The 16,231-nt window shown below is 35.8% G+C and overlaps 1 protein-coding gene across 4 annotated transcripts in view; it reads right to left on the bottom strand.

The window, feature by feature from the left end:
• Window positions 1-16,231, bottom strand: part of LOC5576746 (guanine nucleotide exchange factor DBS) — a 457,969-nt gene that overhangs the window by 172,317 nt on the left and 269,421 nt on the right. For 3 of the 4 annotated variants that reach the window (XM_021839976.1, XM_021839978.1, XM_021839977.1), the window contains exon 1: window positions 13,529-13,597. The exons of the other annotated variant lie outside the window; for it this stretch is intronic. The gene's annotated coding sequence lies outside the window, so the exon portion shown is untranslated. Of the gene's footprint in view, window positions 1-13,528; window positions 13,598-16,231 lie in introns of those variants that run through there. 4 annotated transcript variants of the gene reach the window in all.

Below are 16,231 nucleotides of genomic sequence, written 5' to 3'. Positions count from 1 at the left end.
AAGAAAACCAACTTTTACTATCGTTCTCTAACTCGATATCAAGATACAAAATATCGTGTAAAGGAGAGTTTACTGTAGATTGATTTAGTGTAAATTTTGAAATTATGAAGAACGATTATCAGAAACAAACAATAACTAATTTTGCTTTGTAAATCATAAATTGAAATTGACTGAAATAAACTGTATGAAAAAACATAAACAATCATTAGTCTAGAAGAAACGGCAAAGTTTCAAATATTGTAAAGTATCGAAATGCATGAGTTTGTATTTAATTTTATTATAAAATTGTTAGAAATAAGCAACAAAAATATATTGAAAGGGAAAAACGACACATTATGTTATATTTTTGCTCAAATAATTTCTGTGTATTACGGTTCCAATCAAAATTCAATCATGATATGATATGCATATCATATTCTGATAAAATTTTATTATGTTGTTGTTATGTGCCTCTAGTCGGGAAATGACACCAAAATTATGCATAGTAACAAAAAAATTTTTTTTTTAAACGCTGACTGTCACACCAAAAAGCTCGTTCTGTAAGCTGATAGTAGAGGCAACTAAGAATTCGAACAATTTTTCGAACCAGAATGTCAGTAAAAAGAATCAGAGTAGGATTTTTTACTTTCAATTCAATTAATAAGTAATCAGCAATCATTAACCTCCAATCTTCCCGTGGACCATCGTCAGAAGCACCACGTTGATGCTGTGTACGAAAAGCGAGGTTTTTCCACCTGTGTTGTACACGACTATTAAAAACTTTGAAAATTTAAATAATTTATACTTCGTTCAAATAAAAAAAATCTCCATCTCATTATCATTTAACGTTATTCCAAATAAAAATTGCAGTGCATGCGGAATAAAAAAAGAAAGTGGTGATTTGATGTATTTTTCAACACTTGATCGCTTAGAAACTCACAAAATTTCGCAAGGTTGAATTGCCAAAACTGTTTGTTGTGTTCAACACTTCTGATTTGTTGAATTCCCAGTAAACACACAATCGTATTTGATAGGATAAAAGAGTACAAATGTGGAGGCGATATACGTACATTTTGCATGCATCCTAATGGCGCATGTACGTATATAGCCTCCACTTTTGTACTCTTATGCACTATCGTATGCGAGTTTGTGTTTACTGGGTTAACAATCATATTTTGTCACTTCACCAATCATGATGTCATTAAATTTAGCGAACAATTTTGTTGAAATTGAGCATAAATTTTGAAAAATGCACATCAAAACATTGTGGTTTTTGTGTTGTGAAAGTTTGCAAATTAGTTTTTTTTTTCATGTATGAAAGGCACAGTTTGGTAAATAAAATTGAAATTTTAAATATTAATTACGATGGCTGAAACTATTTCCATGATTCCCAAAGTAAAATGCCATCATGCCGACATGAAGATCAGAGAAATTAAATAACCTGATATTGAAAAGAGGATGTGTTTTCATGTACAGTTAACTCTCCTTTACTCAGTGTTTGGATTTTGATCCGAATAAGCCAATCGAACCATATTCGGAGAGTGTAACAGTTCACGAACCATGACAGTTCGTGGCACATCGCATTCGGAGAGCCCTTTGAATGTAAACATTCACTCTCTCGTTTGGTACGTGGTACGAGAGCGTTCAAGAGCAGCAACTCTCACAGACTGCAACAGTATCGAGCCAATCGGGTGATTTATGTTTTGCATTAAATTTATAATAACTTTCATATTTTCTGGTAATGCAGTCTTTAACAACCTAATTATAATCTATTGGACTTATTTTCATTGAACACCTCTTTGGTTGCAAACATAGCATAGAAAAAAAATTGCCTCTGTTTCTTGATCAGAACGAGAGTGGGTCAGCGAATGTTACAAGTGTCAACACACAGTGATCGGCGCCAAACAGTGGGTGGTGTGTGTCTGTCTTGTTTTCGTTCATGGCTCGTTATCTTTCACGAACGATAAATGTCATGCGTGTTGTAAGAATGCAGGCGGATAAATGGGATGAAATTTTGGCACGTGTGTCAATGATTGTTAAATTTTCCAAAGCCTGTCTTTACTCGAAGTTACGGAATACTTGATATCGAGTTAAAGAACCATAGTAAAAGTTGGTTTTCATGGCCAGCTTGATGGTCCCTTGAATCGCCTTTACTTGTAATATTTCTGAAATTAATAAATATGAAAAATACAGTCAACCCTCCATGAGTCGATATCGAAAGGACCATCCACTCATGGAAATATCGAGTCATGGAACAGCAATGCTATGGGAAGCTGTTCGAGCGGACCATCATAGTAACCATGAAATTTGATTTTTAGTATGGTTCCATGAGTCAATATTTTTTTTTTTTTTTTTTTTTTTTTTTTTTTTTTTTTTTTTTTTTTTTTTTTTTTTTTTTTTTTTTTTTTTTTTTAATTTCTTTATTAGTATCATTCCAAACATTACATTCATTATTTCTTATATCTAGGTGTTCTGTGTTATTAAACAACACTATCATCCTTATTTGGTAAAACAAATCTAACATTTTATTAACATTTTGTTAACAACATATTACATTTCATTTGCCGTAGCAGTTCAGATTTTTTACAGGTGAGTTGATTTCACCTGCTTATAAGAGAAAAAAAAAACGTTTTGAATATACTTAACCTAACTTAACCTAAACATATAACGCATTAATCGTGGCAATAGAAGATTGTAACGATTTTTGCTTGAAATTATTAATGATTGTATTTGACATTTGTTCCAATGTTTCAACATTGGATATTCTATGTAACTCATTGGTACTATACCAGGGAGGAAGCCTCAGAATCATTTTCAAAATTTTATTTTGAATTCTCTGCAGAGCTTTCTTCCTGGTATTACAACAGCTAGTCCATATTGGTACAGCATACAACATGGCTGGCCTGAAAATTTGTTTGAATATCAAAAGCTTGTTCTTAAGACAAAGTTTTGATTTTCTATTAATAAGGGGATAGAGACATTTTACATATTTATTACATTTGGCTTGAATGCCCTCAATGTGATTTTTGAAAGTTAAATTCTTATCTAGCATGAGCCCTAGATACTTAACTTCATCTGACCAATTTATTGGAACCCCTCTCATCGTGACAACATGTCTACTTGAAGGTTTCAAATAAAGAGCTTTTGGTTTATGTGGGAATATTATTAGTTGAGTTTTGGAAGCATTAGGAGAGATCTTCCATTTTTGCAAGTATGAAGAAAAAATATCCAAACTTTTTTGCAATCGACTACATATGACACGCAGGCTTCGTCCTTTGGCGGAGAGGCCTGTGTCATCCGCAAACAAAGATTTTTGACATCCCTGAGGTAACTCAGGTAAGTCAGATGTGAAAATATTGTATAATATTGGTCCCAAAATGCTGCCTTGGGGAACACCAGCTCTTACAGGAAGTCTTTCAGATCTGGAGTTCTGATAATTAACCTGAAGTGTACGATTTGACAGATAACTTTGAATTATTCTAACAATGTATGTTGGAAAATTAAAGTTTTTCAATTTTACAATCAAACCTTCATGCCAAACACTGTCGAATGCTTTTTCTATGTCTAGAAGAGCAAGACCAGTAGAGTAGCCTTCAGATTTGTTGGAACGGATCAAATTTGTTACACGTAAAAGTTGATGAGTGGTCGAATGTCCATGGCGGAATCCGAACTGTTCATTGGCAAAAATTGAATTTTCGTTGATGTGAGCCATCATTCTGTTCAAAATAACCTTTTCAAAAAGTTTACTGATGGAGGAAAGCAAACTGATTGGACGATAACTAGAAGCTTCTGCAGGATTTTTGTCTGGTTTTAAAATTGGAACAACCTTAGCATTTTTCCATTTGTCAGGAAAATATGCTAATTGAAAACATTTGTTAAATATATCAACTAAAAATGATAAGCTACTTTCTGGAAGTTTCTTGATGAGGATGTAGAAAATTCCATCATCGCCAGGAGCTTTCATATTTTTGAATTTTTTAATAATAGTTCTCACTTCTTCCAAATCAGTTTCCCAGGCATTTTCGAAAACGTTCTCTTGATTGAGAATATTTTCGAACTCCTGAGTAACTTCATTTTCAATTGGACTAGTAAGTCCTAAATTAAAATTGTGCGCACTTTCAAACTGCATAGCAAGTTTTTGAGCTTTTTCGCAATTAGTTAGTAATAATTTGTTTTCCTCTTTCAATGCCGGTATTGGCTTCTGAGGTTTTTTCAAGATTTTAGATAATTTCCAAAAGGGCTTAGAGCCGGGGTCCAATTGAGAAATTTTATTTTCAAAATTTTTGTTTCTTAAATCTGCAAAACGTTTCTTGATTTCTTTCTGCAAATCCTGCCATATAATTTTCATAGCAGGATCACGAGTGCGTTGAAATTGCCTTCTCCTCACGTTTTTAAGACGGATCAAGAGTTTAAGATCATCGTCTATAATCACGGATTTAAATTTTACTTCACATTTTGGAATTGCAATGTTCCTGGCTTCAACAATGGAATTTGTTAAAGTTTCAAGAGCATTGTCAATATCAATTTTAGTTTCTAAAGAAATGTTAACATCAAGATTAGAGTCAACATACGTTTCATATATATTCCAGTCGGCTCGTAAATAATTGAAAGTGGAGCTGATAGGATTGAGAATCGCTTCATGCGATATTTGAAATGTAACAGGGACATGATCAGAATCAAAATCAGCATGAGTAACTAATTGGCTACAAAGATGACTAGAGTCGGTTAAGACCAAGTCAATCGTAGTTGGATTTCTAGAAGAGGAAAAACATGTAGGGCTATCAGGGTATTAAATTGAGAAATATCCTGAAGAGCACTCATCAAATAAAATTCTGCCGTTGGAATTACTTTGAGAATTATTCCATGACCGATGTTTGGCATTAAAATCACCAATGACAAAAAATTTTGACTTATTGCGAGTCAATTTTCGCAAGTCAGTTTGGAGCAATTTAACTTGCTGTCCAGAGCATTGAAAAGGCAAATAGGCAGCTATGAAAGTATATTTACCAAACTGTGTTTCAACAGAAACACCTAAAGTTTCAAAAACTTTAGTTTCAAATGACGAAAACAGTTGATGTTTTATACGCCTATGAATGATGATTGCAACTCCCCCACATGCCCCATCAAGTCGATCGTTACGATAAACAAAAAAGTTAGGATCTCTTTTGAGTTTAGATCCAGGTTTTAAATAAGTTTCGGTAATAACTGCTATATGCACGTTATTAGCTGTAAGAAAATTGAACAGCTCGTCCTCTTTACCATTCAGAGAACGAGCATTCCAATTTAAAATATTAAAATTATTATTTGGATCCATTAGAAAAACGTAATCCAATAACAATTTGATTTGTAAATTTTACACCTACTTGGACTGCTTCAGTCATAGTGGTGGCTTTGAACATTGCATCAATCATTAGATTCAATTGTTCAGTTAGAAAATTAAAATCAGAGGCAGGCATATCATCTGATGATTTCCCATTGGAATTTTCGGTAGACGAAGAAGCGGGGTAGGAGTTACCTGTGATGGTAGGGTTTTTTCCATTTGATTTGAAACAAGTAGAATGGGTACTCATGGGACGAATAGGGGAAGAGTTCAAATTACCTGCTACGATATCGGCAAAGGATTTACCGTGGGTAGATACATTCGAAATTGAAAGATTCGAACGGCTACCCGACGGATTAAAATTTGTTTGTGAACGAGCATGATTATGATCTTCCTGGTGGGTATGATTCCTAATCAAGCGATCGTTAACTGAAAAATGAGCATTGTTCGATACTCTACCAGGCAAATTCCGGAAACGACCGTTATCGTAACGGATATTATCCTTCATCTGGCTGGCACGAGCCTCAACGACTCTTTTGCGTGAAATGCATTCCCAAAAGTTAGCTTTATGAGGGCCCTTGCAATTGGCGCATTCAAACTTGCTGGTATCTTCTTTCACAGGACAGTCGTCCTTAGCGTGAGAAGAACCTCCGCAAATCATGCATTTAGCATCCATGCGACAATTTTTTGTACCATGACCCCACTTTTGGCACCGACGGCACTGAGTGGGGTTCTGGTAATTTCCTCCAGGTTTCTGGAAATGTTCCCACGTCACACGGACATCGAACATAAGTTTAGCTTTTTCTAAAGCTTTGATATTATTTAGTTCTTTTTTGTTAAAGTGAACTAAATAATATTCTTGAGAAAGCCCTTTCCGAACAATGCCAGATTGGGTTCTCTTTTTCATAATGATTACTTGGACTGGGGAAAATCCAAGTAAATCATTTATACCATTTTTGATCTCTTCAGGTGACTTATAGTCACTTGAGAGACCTTTCAAGACGACTTTGAACAAACGCTCAGTTTTGTCGTCATAAGTAAAAAATTTGTGCTTCTTCTCTTCAAGATATCTGAGAAGAAGTTCGCGATCTTTAAGAGTTTCCGGCAAAACGCGACAGTCTCCTTTCTTTGCGATTTGGAAGGAAACCTTGATTCCCCTAATGGAGTTCAAGATCTCCTGCCTAAATCCCCCAAATTCGGAACAACTGACCACGATAGGCGGCACTCTTTGCTTCCTCACTTGAATCAAAGAGCCTGGGCTAGAGGCTGCTTCGATTTGGTGTTCGGAAAATTTGTCTAGAGCATCGAATTGATTGCTCATTTCGATACAATTATTCATTTCACCCTTGGAAAAAACTTCGCATTCCGGGGAGGCGTCCTTTCTTCCATTCTTGCCACGTGTAGTGACAGTTTTAAAACCCACTTTTTTGGAAGGAAGTAGTGAATTCAGAGATTCACCCTTCCTTTTGTTAGTTGTTGATACCATGTTTAGTTAATAAACGAGAAAGACGTGACCTTCGAGAGGTTTTTTCCCTAGACGGTGTCCAAGAAGGATTACCACCGCTAGCTTTCGCCAACGGGTCCAACGAAAAATCGAAGGCACGGGTCCAAACAAGGATCGTAAAGGGATCAATAGTAGAAAAAATAGTACTGAAAAGTACTGTTTAAGTAGCACTGAAAAGTACCGTTTTTAATTTTAGCACTGAAAAGTACTGTTTGTGTAGCACTGAAAAGTACTGTTTTATTGCTTTAGGTAGTTTTTAAGAAAACTTCCAAGAGCAGAGAGAATTCGTGTACGCACAGCACGAAGGTACGATGCGCACTGATGAGTCAATATTGAGTAATGGAACATGGACTCATGGAGGTTTAACTGTATGACAAAAACTTTTGTTTAATTTCAAAAAAATGAAGAACAAAACATATAAATCAAACCAAAACGCATGAAATGCTAAATTAAAGTGAGTGAATGTTAACACAAATTGTATATAATTAACCACAACGATTGATAAATGACAATCTTCGTTGACAACAAATCGCTTCAAGTTGTATAAATAGACAGGTCATATATCATTACAGAAAAGCATCAAATGAAATCGCAGTAACTTAGCAAAATTTGTCATCCAAATTTAGTATCTGCTGACAAAAGGTTTCGAAGTATAACAGAGCAAGTATCGCAGTATAAGAAGCATGCATTCATATTTGCAAATCAAGGCTATATGGGAGTTTTTTTTATTTCAATGAAAATTTTGTGGCATCGTATTTCTGATCGCAGGAAGTCTGATGAAGTCATGCGAAGCGTGTATATAGCCTCCACTTTGGTAGGTATGTGTATAACCTTCCTATGCATTCTATACGAGTGAATTGAATCGTATAGAATGATGTACAGCAGAAGTTATACTAACCAAAATGTTGACCTGGAAGATAGTCTAACATTTTTTTTATGTTAATCGCATAATCTACTTCTTTGCGTGTTGGGATATGATTTTCTTTTGAAAAAAAATCCAATATAAGAAAGTAAGTGCGAAGTTACTCTCAAATCGAAACATCTACAACAATTACCAACTTTTAAAGAGATTTTGATCATTTAATATCAATGGAGCCGTAATTCTTCTAATTCCAAACATAATTAGCACAAAATGTACTTATTCAATCTGAAACTTTCTTCATAATCACTTGAGTAATAGGGTTTTGTGAAGTAGCAACGTGGATATCATAGTTTAACCGGTGTTGTAAGTCCTACTTTAGTTTTTTTTTTTTCGAAAAGATAGTTGTTCAAACCATTAACGTCTTTAAACCACGTTTCCACCACAAGGGCTGAAAATTTGATTGAGTTCTATTTGCATAATAAAGATTTCAACCAAAATAGGAGTGTTGATATTTTCAAACTGTTTTGATATTTAAATCTACAATTAACAAAACCATTTGAAAATATCATCTTCTGTTTTTTTTGCCATAATCTACAAAATTTCTAATACATTTGCAACTTCTATGATTTTCTCTTCAAAAAGGATCAACCTGTTAGTTATTATTGAGAGAAAAAAGACACTCAAGTGATGTGAAAAGCTAATTTAAATTAGTTCATAGATAACTCAGATTTATCCCGTTAAAGTTGAACATTTTGTAGGGAAAATTGAAAAAAAAAATGAAATATTGTGTACTGGAATTTCGAAATCTGTGTTGTTCTGGATAATTTTCAGGAGGCATTACTTGTGGAATACTTCTTTTTTGGTCGAAATCATGTTCACCCAAAAAAAGACCTATTATAAAATATATATTTAATCCTATAAAGTACAAATAATAACCGTGAAGTTGTATATGTAACGAAAGCATACAATATTTGAAAGATTAATATGCAGGATCCATTTTTTGTTTACAGTGCTGATCCGATTTTGTCAGCCTATTTAGAATAAAAAAATCGTCTTGTTTCACCCAGAGTTGCTCGCTGTCACTATCAACGCTTAAAATTTGCTGATTTGTACAGCCGACTGCGATACGATTCAGATCAACCTATATCACATCAACATCATGCTGTCTACTCCATCACCAGTGCATTGATGGCGATAGACTATGGATATCACTGATGGGTTAAGTTTAGCCTTAAATTAAGCAAATAAAATGGCAATTTATCAGTATGATATTTTTATAGTGCTACACATCGTTTAAAACTATATGTTGGTCACTGAAAATCATTGATAGCATGGATAATGACCACGTGATCACTCATTCACTACTGTTGGTTGTCAAATCAAAGTGATATTGATAGCTCGCAAGTGATATTGATAGTTTTAAACCATCAGCCATCAGCTGATATGATTGGTATTAAGCAACTCTGGTTTCACCATGTTTATTTTGAAACTGATCCCATACGATGATGAAAATATGATTCATTTTGATCATGCCTTCTAAAAATAATTTTGTTCATTTTTAAAAGCATTGTTTATTTAGCTTAAATATTGAGCGATACGTCGATTTTTTTTTATCGGATTTCAAACATTTCAAATTTATGAAAAAAGTTTGTATATTTCATGGACGTGTTATTTCGGGAAAATACACATTGTTTTCTGAAATAGCTTCTTCTAATACAGCATCTTGATTGGATCGTGATTTCTCAATGTCCACTATTGGATGCTGTCCGAAATTAGGAGATCTCCCTATAGTTAATGTTAACTAGAAATATCATACTTTCCCTTCAAAGTCCCCAAACTATTGGAGGATACATAATGAAATGACCCCAAACTTTTACACTATGACTTGAATGACTGTTTTATTAATTTTGAATATCGATTTGATTCACTTAAGGCCTAAGTGAAGTATCATAAAGCATATAAAATAAATCATTCTTTCGTCAGCTTGAAAACACTCAACATATGAATGGTAATGAATGTTTTGAATCTAAAGTTTTAATAATTTTCAATAGATGAAATTGTAAGGTCATTTCATGATTCTCACCATGAACACACCATGCCATTAGAGAGACGGCTAAGGCAGTCGGGCATTCGAAATCTTCGTAGATATTTATAGCAAATGCTTAATACAGCTAGTTGGAACTTGTGTCTAGCAAATATTGAAACATTTCTTGTGTAATATTTCCCAAGCAAAGTAGAGTGACCAGAATTTGAATTAGAACGATAGTAGAATGCCGATACCAATGGTTGTAATGTACAAGTAGATTGGACTATGGCATAAAACGTATATTAATCGACAAAAACGACATGCGCTATTTTTGGTGGGTAGATCGTCTTTAATTCATTCGATTTGGTAAAAAATTTCTGCTGATTACTTTAGCAAAAAATTTTATAAATAATTATGTTTTCGCAAAAATATTTGCTACCTTGCAACAGTATTTGCCGTCGTGTTCCAGTAGTGGATCAACTGATGGAACCAGTTTTTCAAACAGTATATAGAAATGAAGAAATGTCTCAGAGATGTACTTTATGCTTCATTCGAAAGATTTTAGTTGCTGCTCTGAGGGAAAAATGCAAAACTTGTGTAATAATTAACTATTGCTTAAAATCTCTTGTATCACTTCTGAATGACTACTAGAACTAGCGCAACTACTGGAATACATGTACCAATAGTGGCTCAAGTGATTTTCTGATCAGAAAATAATTATATCAATCATTCTTAAAAATAATGAGTTTTTTAAGTAACATAAACGTTATTATCTTGAATGATTTTGTGACTCAAATACAAATATGACTCAATTTTATGTTTCTGATGATGCTTTTTTTTGTTTTAACCCATAGGTTTAATAACCTATTGTTACATTGACATAAGAATTAAACAATGTGATTCCAAATTTCGATACTCCTAGCCATGAAAGCAAAACTTAATTTTACGTTTATTAAGGCGTAAAATAGCATGTCCCATCGTTAGTTCGTGATAAAATAAGCTGCTTGATTTAGTGAGAGTACTCTATCAAGATCAATGATTTACATGATCTAAAGGAGAAGTATTTGGTGTGGCAGATCTATTCTCCAGAACCAACACGAATCGAGAGTGGAAAATTTCGCAACTACACCCTTAAAAATAATGGAAATTATTGTGGACGTAATTAATAGTATGACTGAATGACACATGATGTAAATGATAAAACGACACAAAAATGTGTCCTTGAAGATGTATTTAACAAAAAATGTAATTTCACACGTTAAAGGATACGAAAATGATGTCACTATGATCAGCATTTCCCAAATCAGATGCTATGGTATCTGAAATGCGGCATAAATTAACGTCATACGGCTCGCTTCTTTTATGTACATCCAAAAGACGTAGTGTGTAGATGGTATGGGAACAAAAATTCTATAACGATTCGTCTCATAGCCAGCGCTGATGATCGTACTTTCAATTTGCTCAACCATTATTGCTTAACACAAGCCAATACACGGCATGGCGCGAAAGTAGATCTCTTTTGACTTACTTTCACGTCATGCCGTATTATTTTTTGTCAAGTTGAAGTCATGTAATTTTTAGAATGGACTCAAATTCGTGTCAAAAGGTTCGTTTCTTTTATGTGCATCTAAGAAGATTGAATTTTACAATAAATTTTCGAAGAGTGCTTTTTTATATTTTTCCCATATAACAGAGGTTGAAATCTGTTGAATCTGTTAACTTCTGTTGACTCCAAAAGATCTCTGTTGAAATCTTATTCGTTATTATGTTATGTTTTTTTATTACTTAGGTAATCCACTAATGTCACCGGCACCCTATTCATATTTTTCCGCCAACATTTTGAAAGTGCTCTTCATACGGTGCTAATGCCGCATCAATTCAAAATTCAAATCAATCCAATGCTAAGAAAATTAATCATGTTTTTACAATTTTTGGATAATGTCCTAACATCAAGTAATAATCTAGTAAACAAAATTTAAATAATGTTTGCATCAAAATACCTATGCAGTAGGATTAACTCCTTGCTTTCAAATGAATCATAGGAGTTTCAATAAGACGTCCATTCGCAGAAATACGGATAAAACAATGTTATATATTTTATTGGAAGTGATCCCAAACTTTTGCACTGGAGTGTATGATTGTCAAGGCGTATGTGACGCGTTTATAAAAAAGATACATACGAGAAGGTGTTGAACAGAAAATCTTCAACCTCAATTCTGCCTCTCATTGTATCTCAACAGAGTCTGCATCTCACCCTCATGAAGATCTATTTTTTTTCCAAAATTATAATTTTACATTCGCATTCATGTGACAGCATGTCGTGATAACTTCAAAGCTGGAAATACTTGGATTTGAACAAAGTCGCTTAACGTACAAAGATCCGTCATCGTAATCATCGAAACTTCAAAAGCGGTTCTTCTGTTCCAAACTGAAAATTATTCGATGGAAATGTTTTCACTATGTTTTGGTTGGAGAATAGAATACAGTTGACACATTTTCGTGAAAACTTTCTTGATGTTGAACGAAAAAACTCCTTTTAAAAATTCTGAAATCAATGACGCATCTTGCCCCTTAAGGAAAGTTCACATTTCACCTTTTAATTTCATTTTTATATACTTATGACAAAACCTTCTAAAACAAAGTGTACAGAATCGTACCACTTTTCTTCTTCACGCTCCAAATTCATCGACCAAGTTGCACTCGACCATTAATTTACAGTTTCACACTTTTCATGGCTGCACACGATGATCCACGGCCCGCAATCCAATCCAAGTTCCACTCGATCATCACTGTGTCGTAAAATCAAATCCTAGCACTTCATGGTCCAATATCCGTATCCAATTCACTGGTCCAAAATTGTTTCCACATTCTTCGTTTCGTTGATTTTTTTTTTCTGTAGCGGTCCAATTTAATAATTGAAACCTGATCGCACACATTTATTGGTTGGTAGCAGTTAACCAATGTCACTACAAATCGGTTTCGAAGTTAAACATTTTTATTAGCACAAACTTCCAGCTGCAATCGATTCGATCCATCCACAAACGCTTCAGAATATGAATTTTCATCTGCTGAACAATGAACCACATCATCCAAATTATGAGATCTCTGTTTTTTATCGTGCCTTATTGCACAATCGACGTCCATCGCCTCAAGTCACCGCCAAGATCTCATCGTCTTCAGCACAGTTTGCACACGCATTCACGTTCATCAACACTTCGCTCTAATGCATAATTCTTTTCCTTTGTTGCGAGGAAATTTCACTTTCATGAGACAACTCATTTTTTCACGGAGACGCGTTTTTCGCGTAACTGACTTGGTTTACGTTCCACGCCCTCAATGTCTTCCACTCGGACCCCAAAGTTGTTTGCACTTGTCAATTCATAATTCGATAGGGGCGGGTAATTCTGCTAAAACACACACAGCCACCGTCATTGGTTTGCACTTTATCTGAATCTGCGGTTACCGCAAAAATTCTTTACGGTTCACTGACTTTCGCTGCTAAGATCCGTTCACTTCGGTCACTGAATCGTCATAACTTAGATTTTTCCCAGCCGATAGACAAGCTTATTAGCTCATGCATTTGTACGCTGCACTCCACCCTCGCGCAAGAGGGTTATTCACACTTGAATGGATTGCATGATCTGCAGCAGCATCGCAATCATGTAGCGCACATTTCGCACACGGCAAGTCAAGAATTTCACCCGCAGCTTGAGATGCGCGCAACTGCCAATCTTCACACGCGTCAACGATGATCTGCAGCAGCATGGCGAACTTTCATCGGGAGGTCCCCAAAGGCTACGCGCGCCCGCACTCGCACTAAATACAGCGATCACTCACCCGTTACTGGCACAAGAGCGCTTTCTACCACTATGGGAAACGCTGCCACCTGGCGCAGCTACTGAAACTATACTGAGGCGGCCGCCCGAAACGCGAGTGCAGTGAAGCGATGCGGATCGACCCACCGCCGAAGACCGCGCGAAGACCCGTCGTCGTCGTGTCGTAGTCGTCGTCGTTGGGGTCTTGATCGCGGAGGCTTCTTGGAGGACACCACCTGCTCAGCCGACCCCATCGGCATGGCGTGCGCGGCCGGGCTCTCTCGCGCAAACGAAAAGCACATGCGCACGAATCGGCGGCTACAAAACGCTCTCGCGTGAGAGAACTTTCAACGGTTTTGTTTTGATCGGTCGGTTCGTTCGCAACTGCTCGAATTGGCGATCGATGCTCGATCGGCGATCATTGTGAACTCACCATATTCTAGCGGCTCAAGATCATCAAACTCACTCACAAAAGTGAACCAATGATTGATCCAGTGAGTCGTTAAATAAAATAAATCACGCATTTCGCATAAGATAAGAATGAAATAACATGAATAATAAAATAAATGAAAACATTTTTCATATAGAAATTTTTTTATAGATACTTCAACTGTTTTCAAAGGGTTCTTCTTCTTCTTGGTATTAACATTCTCACTGGGATAGAACCTGCTTCTTAGATTAGTGTTCTTATGAGCACTTCCACAGTTATTAACCGAGAGCTTTGCCATTTTCGCATTCGTATATCGTGTGGCAGGCACGATTATACTCTATGCCAGGGAAGTCAAGGAAATTTCCATTACGTAAAGATCCTGGACTAACCGGGAATCGAACCCAGACACCTTCAGCATGGCTTTGCTTTGTAGCTGCGGACTCTAACCACTCAGCTAAGAAAGGCCCGGTTCAAAGGCTATCCACAATTGCATCACGGAAAAAACGCTATTGAAAATTATTTATTAGATATTTTCTCTTGAAGATTTGGGTAGGAGTTGTTTAGAGTGTATTGTTTACACTAGTGTTTTCAATCGCTGCCAGTTTTTCGAAAATTGACAAGCTGGTGTCACCCGAAAAGCAACCTAGAAAATTCTTAGCTTTTTCAACGGAAAACAACTTGGAGTCGTGTAGTCAACGGTGAGTCCAGTGATTAAACGTCATTACGAAACTCTGAGCATCGAACTGAAGGAGAAACGCGGTTAGAATTAAAGTTCTATTAGTGATCAGGATCACAAGCATATCGTGAGAGCATTGAGGCGGAATCCCAATGCTTCGGTCAAGGATGTAGCTAAAAAGTTGAATCTGGCCAAGTATTTTGTTCTGAAAGCCAAGTACCGGAAGGGACTGCACTGTATAGGTACATACAGAATGCCGAAGGCTTCAAAACGTGACTAACTGCAAAATACGGTGGGAAAGTCACGAACCCGGAAACTGTACACCCAGATGTTTACGAAGCCTCATTGTCTCATCATGGACGATGACTTACGTCAAGGCGGACTTCTGGTGCTACTGTTCTTCACCGCTCAACACAAGTTTTTTGTTCCGAAGGAAGTAAGGAAGCACAAACTTTCAAAGTATGGCAAGAAATACATGTTCTGCTCATGTGCCAAACGGCCTTTCGTGACTACCGGGACTACCTGCTCGTCAACAAGATCTATGTACCTCAAGGAGTGTCTAAAGAAGCGTCTGCCTCCTCTGTGGAAGCAAAACGAGGACCCTACGATCTTCTCGTCGGATCTGGCTTCTTGCCACTATTCAGAAGTTGTTATGGAGTGGTACGAAGCAGAACACACTGGAAGAAAGGCCCATTTACCGTTAAAAAAAAAAATATGAGATGAACCAGCCTAGGGCTGAAAGTCTCAATAATAAAGAAAGAAAAAAAAAACCGTTAAAAAAAATATTAAAATCGCGATAACTTTTTTGTTTCTTGATATTTTTGCACCATTTTTTACATGATCTCAAAAAAGTCTTCTAGTTTAAGAATCCGTGTCGATATTAATCATTGATTATCTAGTTCTGAAGAAATTCCAATGTTTCTCGGGGAACCGACTTTCTCCATATAAATTATCTTTGGCGGCCATTTTGTTTTTGGTGAATTAAAAAAAAATGTGTGCAATACAATGCCAGGTAATAAGGAGCTACTCTGCAAAAAACATACAAATCAGTTCAGTATTCTTGGAAAAGTCTGAAAATTACGATGTGAGGTTTTCTAGAGTTGTCAAGATCTTTATTTGTCCAGCGTGTGCTCATTACTCCAAGGCGACTACACTAAATTGCTTCATTTTTTCACACCATACTCGCAACGTTTTGAGGAGTAAATATCCGAATACGATAAAAATTATGTAGCCTGAGATATTGTCGACCGCAAATAACACAATTTTCCCAAATTTCGTAGTTTGCATAGATTTGTACGGATTTATTTATTTGCAATTTTGTCTCATATCGCTGCACAGTGCACATCAGTTATACTTGTAAATTGTAATTTCCACGACAATATTCCTTTTTTGTCTTATCTGGTGAAAAAAGTCTTCAAGAATTCTTCGAAAGAACTCACGTGATAACTTTGTAATTTTTACACGAACTTTTCCAACTTTGAGTTTTTCCTAAAGTTTCTCTTCTGACTCTCTCTCCTTCAAAAAATCTTTCATAAAATCTCTCTGAAAATCTCTAGGATGCTTGAAAAATTCAAAGCGAAAATTATTTCTGCAAAAAAAAAGTAAAATGATTCTTCAAG

The sequence above is a fragment of the Aedes aegypti genome, chromosome 2 (assembly GCF_002204515.2).
Source record: "Aedes aegypti strain LVP_AGWG chromosome 2, AaegL5.0 Primary Assembly, whole genome shotgun sequence".
Classification (NCBI taxonomy): Eukaryota; Metazoa; Arthropoda; class Insecta; order Diptera; family Culicidae; genus Aedes; species Aedes aegypti.
The sequence above is the reverse complement of the archived record's forward strand: the minus strand, read 5'-3'. Positions and strand labels throughout refer to the sequence as shown.